Source organism: Neopsephotus bourkii, unplaced genomic scaffold (genome assembly GCF_033783945.1).
Source record: "Neopsephotus bourkii isolate Nb327-2 ecotype Australia unplaced genomic scaffold, CSIRO-AGI_Nbou_v1 NB_95, whole genome shotgun sequence".
NCBI classification, from domain to species: Eukaryota; Metazoa; Chordata; class Aves; order Psittaciformes; family Psittacidae; genus Neopsephotus; species Neopsephotus bourkii.
The window spans coordinates 189643-195642 of record NW_026900612.1 but is presented as its reverse complement, the minus strand read 5'-3'; positions in this window follow the sequence as shown (position 1 = coordinate 195642).

Genomic DNA, 6000 nt, shown 5'->3' with positions numbered 1-6000 from the left:
TGTGAGCCTTACCTGCCACATCACAGCTGGTGTGAGTGTAAAGGTCTGTGCATTTCTTTTCTGTAACATCAGAGTTTGAGCACAAACGTTTTGCTTAATATCATTCGAACAATCATTTAAGATCCCCATGTTGTATTGGGATACCGCTGGATGTAAAAGCAGTGGAGGGTGTCCTTTGTGTAGAATCAGCAGTTCACAAATCTTTAGGCTCATTTAAGCCTTCTGTTTGTTCTGTTTCACAAGCTACACAGGGTATCATCACTCAAACAAATACCAACAGACCCCAGGCCCCAAGCAGTAATTTGTGTAGTGGGAAGATCTGATGTCACCGTGTGCAGAGTTACTCAGTGAAAGCTGTGTGCACTTCTGCGACATCTGTTTTGCTCATACAAATTATTAAACTCCCTGATACTTGTGATTTGCCTGTGAGTGATTTCCACCACTGGCCATGAAAGCTGCCCAGAAGCTGAATGTCTGTTCTGCATAGGCAGGTGACTGCTTGATTATGAGAAATATAAGGGTCCATTTAGGGAAGAATACACATCACATGAAAGTCTGTCCTTCTCATCTGCCTATAGTGCTTGAGAGTTACAATAATCATAGAATCATACCTGGCATATCAGATTTCCAACATATTCATATCTATATTCAACTCTAATTTTTCAGACTGCTGAAAATACCTTGGGTTTTGTAGTCTGGGAAAATTTGCTTCTTGATGGATTACTTAGCTGATTAAGTATGAATGAATGAAAGCTCACTTAGTGATAATGGGATAATCTTTTTCTGATCTCTTACTTCCTGAAAGAGTGATGTAAAGTAGGAGGAAGTGATGCTACACTGCACTTCACAGCAACAGTGACAGTGGGAGAGGGGATAAAACAACCAGAAACAAGTGGAAAGCGCTGTTGCTACCCCCTGTCACAGGCATGGCAGAGCTCATCCGCAGGGTTTAATGATAGTGTGGCACTCCAAATTTAAGGAAGCATCAGTCATTTTACTTGTGGCGAGAGAAGATGACAAACATTTCTGCACTGAAATGCCCAGCAGAGTGTCTCCGAAGTCAATGCTCTTTGGTCCAGGCACTCCTCATGCTGGAAGTAATTAGTATAAAAACCCTAATCTTTTTTTGCATCTGAGCCACGCGGTATAATCCAGCCTTTCAGAAGGATAAGTCGGTATTTCTGAGCTCACTTGTACTTAATGTAAACAATAAAGGGCTAATTCAATAAAATGGCTTTGACCCATCAAAATTTACTTTCAGGAGCTGTACTGTAGGCTGGGAGCCCACATGGTGTGTTGTGCATTCAGAAACCTTCAAACCTGCCTATTCAGAGAATAGCTGACAATGCAGATGTACCAACTCTAAGAAGAGCCAGTTGTTAAGAGAGTTTGCGCCTTGCTTTTTGGGGTCATATACCTTCATTCTTAGAGAACTGGTTTGTCAAATACAATGTGACAGCTTTTCTGATTTGTTCACAGGTCTTAGAAAAAGCAAAGAAAAGGAAAAGAAAAAACAAACAGAAAGACAATTCGCTGGGATTAAAAAAGGAACTGATCTGTCTCCTGAAGAAAAAAACCCAAACCAAATAAAACATAATCACAAAAATGCTGATAAAAATTGAGGCTTCCAAATGCATTTGCTGGTGTCTTGAAAATTTAAGCTAGAGGTGTCCATACATTTCAGCTTGCAGTCTCTGAGAAGTCTTCCAAAGGAGAAACTTGTACAGTGTAGACTCTTGCACAGTGAGTCTAAGACCATGGCAAATAGCCTTTGTTGTTTTGGTGCTGACTCCTTAAAAATTGTTAACAGGTTGCAAGTCAGTGATATAAAAGATTGGTTATTGTAGCATAGTCAAGGATTAAGTCAAGTTGTACTGCTCCTTGATGCTTATTTACTCAAAGGACTGCTGTTTTACATAAGAGCAGCTGGATTTTAGAAATGGAATCATGCTGCCTTTGTAGATGTGAATGCGCACCCCTAAACCATGTATTTTAACCACTGTACACAAAGGTTAAAACTCTGCCCTCTTCATCTACCTTTTTTAAAGTTGCTCATATTCAAATTCTTTTTAAGCAACAGTCTTGAAAAGGTGAGCACTAGAATGTTTTCATGAGACTCTTGGGAAGCTGATAAAGTTTGCTAGTTAATCCAATAAAGCTAAGTCTGTTGCATCAGACCACATCAGTCAGATCAATTTACACTCTGGCTTTTAAAGCAGGTCTTTGTTTATTTTCTTAAAGAAGTACCTGCTACCTGTACACAGGCTCTCAGGGCAGAAGGGACCACCCCACCAATCATTTATTTCCAACCCCCTGTTTCTGTACGCCATACGGTGTTTCCTGGAAGATGGATTAAAGCATTAAATTAGAGCTGTATTTGGTCTTGATTAAGGGCTAAGAAGAACAAAGTCAGCCATACCCTGTACTAAGATGTTCCAATATTTAATAGTACTTATTACAAGGAAATTACTTTTTATTTTAGAGGAGAATTAATCTGTCTCCACTCCATCCACATCCATCCAGCCACAGGATTTTGCTGTACTTTTGTTAGATCAAGAAGTTTCTGTCTGTCAGGTCTTTTCTCCATGTATTAAGCTCAATAGACTGAACTCCTTAAGCCTCACACTATAAGCTTTCGTTTTCAATATCTCAATATTTTTTGTAGCCCTTCTTTGAATAGTTGTGGAATGTTCCAACCTCCTTTAAAGCATGGGTATCAGACCTCACCAGCTGCTCTAACAGACGTCTCATCTGCATACAAAGGCAGTGTTGCATCTCTGCATCCACTTCATAGACATCTGATGATCAAACAAACTATTTTTTGCCACAGGGTCTCAGGGCTTCATGTCTGTCCCCTTGAATCCTTACTGCTTTCCAAGTCAATCTCCCATCTTGCTGACAAAACCTGCATGTTTCAATATGTATTAAAATGGCCAATGGATCCATCCGTGATAATACAGTTTTTCTTTCTATCCATTACAGACAAAGGCTTGAAAGCAGGTTTTTAAGCTTAATCTCTCTCAAACCACATCACATTAAATTACCCTTAAACACTGTCTTCTAGGTCTGGCAGTGCCAGTTTCAGATATTATTACCTCATCTATTATTCACCATTAGAATGTAAAGATTCCTTCTTCCCCAGCTCTTAAAAAATCAGCCAGATTAAATCAGCGTGCATGTCCACAAGTTTTGATTCTCTCTAAACCAGAACTGCCTCAGCATCACACTCATCTCTGCTTTTCCTATTCCCTTCTTCCGCCAAGCTTTAGTAGACATGAGGCTGTGTAGTGAGGCAGCTTGAAGAAAGAAAACCTGTTGGTAATTACTTACTTTTTCTTAGGGTTAAGATGCAATCACATTAAGTTCCTTTTATAATTTAGGCAGAAATCTCTGGGGAGTAATTCAGTCAACTTAAATCCTGATTTTTTACCTCTCCTTTTAGGAAATCTGAGGAAAAAGTTGTATCATACGGTTGAGCTGAATTAACATCTTGCCCTGCTGTTGAAAGAGATACGTCTGCTTCTCCCTACTTCCTTCTATACAATCCTGCTATCTACCATTTTTCAGCAGCTAAATAGCCGTCTTGTGTAACTGCACCCTAAACCATCTTATACAGGTAGATAAGCACTAGACATGGCACAAGAGAAGACATAAGGGTAACCACCCTTTTTAGTGACAGTTTACTTTTAAATTGCTTAGAAGCACCATTGGACCATGTCCTAAAATTGCTTGTCTGAACTACTAATCTGAATTGCTACTCTGAACTGCTAAACTGCTAATTAGGCTGATACTTGCACCAGGAAAAGTCTGATCTCTTGCTGGCTGAGCTGTGGTTTTGTAACCTGCAGCAAAGGAGCAGTGACATGTTGTTAGGCTACATAATTCCTAGAATCACAGTGCTGTTTCCTGGTTGAACCCTTGTCCAATTACATATGCATCGAGGCATTTGTATCATAATTATCCCATTTTCAACCAGTTTGATAGGAGATTCTCAACCTATCTTCCAGGAGGTTGTTAACCCTCTGTTAAAGTTCTTCCACTGCTATACAAAACCAGATTTCTCCCTTCACCACTTACTTAATGAACTAAACTTTTACATATTGTTCTTCTCCTTGCTTGGAAAGTTTTCTGAGAAGATAATTTAAAAACTATTTTCTGTAGTCTGTCAAGAGCTTTGGGATGGTTCCTGGTGTAACATCATGGTTGTCAATGTGGATTTTATCCAAAAGTTCCTCCTGAACTTGGAATCTTCCATACTCATTGTAATTATACATTACCTTAGTTCCTGGAAAACTACTAGTTTCCCTACTGTCTGTCTTCTGTCTCTTGCAGATTGTCTTCATTAGTTTCCTTCAGGGAGTTCTAAGACTATCAATCGACTTCGGGAAACTGAGGGTTGTGTTTTGACTTCTGAAGTCTGTCTGCATTGAGCCAATGGCCATTCCAGCTTATTCTTGCAAGGCAGTTTCATCATATGTCGACAATGCCAGGTACCATTAAATACACCCGGAGGTAAAGGTTTTGGGCTTCCTCCTTGCTGTGACATGGCTTCAGTCATCTTTTGTTTCCTTGTCTGTGCTTTTTGTGTGATTTCTCTGGGAGAGTGTGTGGAAGTCCCTGTGGAGTAATTTCGAATAGTCTATTGAGGAAAGATGTTTCTCTCAGCCACAAACTTTCTTCTATACCTGAACAATTACCTTGTACTTCATAAAGGCAAAAACATGTCTCTTTTGAGGGAGGAACCAAAATTTGGCACATCCAGTGTAGTGTCATATAACTGATGACCCTCTGTCCATCTGTGTTGCTGATGGGAAACTGTACTACAAAGCAAAGCCTCAAGTTCAACTCTGGCACTATTCTCAGAAAGTCGACTGCTAGCCACTTGCTTTTCAAATGCACAGTTTGTATGCCGTCAGTGCCACCCTCTTGTAAAGGGTTACAGATGAGCTTAGGAAATCAAAGCCAGAACCCACAGCACATCCTTGTACCTGATGCAGACAAGAATCCTAAAAGCAATCACAGGAACTCCAAAAGACCCTGAGCGTGGGCTTTATACAGTCTCCATGTGTGATACTGAGGGCAGAGGCATCACGGAACTCAGCCCACTGCCAAGTCAGACCAGGACTCCTTAACACCACTGTTCACCATTAGGAGTCAGGCTTGATAACTTAATTTCTAGTGGACAGTCCCATATGCCTTTGTTTACTCCTTTTCTCAAAGCTATATTTGTGCCAGATGGAGTCAAACCTGTGTAAATTACTGCCAGTCACAGAGATGCAAAAAACTGTCAGGCTTTTTATTGGGTTTTCCCTACCATGTACTTTAGCAAAAGAAGGTTTAAGAGAGGAAAGTAACTGGCCTATGTTAGAGACTTCTCTGCTTTTCCCAGGGACAGACTATCAGTTGATAACTACAGTGCATAAGTAACCCCCCAATTGCCTCTGAAGCTGCTGCTTGGTAGGCTAATGAGGGAGAGAGATGAGCTGTAGTAAGAGGCTATCCTGATTGGCTTGAAGTTGTGTAGGGTAGGGTTTACTTCAGTCTAAAAATGGAGTTTGAACGGTAAGATTTGGGTTTACAACAATAATGCTGTGAATTACCTTATCTTGTGACTTGATATTAGATATGCTTCTAATTCCATGTTTCACTAACACACATTGCAGCACATGCTTGTCTGCTTACGGGTGGAAGGAGGTCTGTTCCCATTCCTTTTTGTGTGCAGATGACCTGCTCCACCTCATTAGCTCTGTGGAGCTGGCTGTTTTGTGGAGAAGGATGATCCTGAAAGATCCACCCATCTGAAAAGGATGAAGAGCGGCAGCCGTGACAAGGCTGCCATCCCTGCTTCCTGCATGGAAGTTGATTCCATGAGGGTGGAGGAACAAGCAGGGATGCAAAGAAGTGATAAACTCCCATCTCTCTTGTAGGCATTCAGTGAAATAAATAAGAATTTTCCAGCTCAGATTTTTAAAATCACATGCATGTATATAATATTAAACC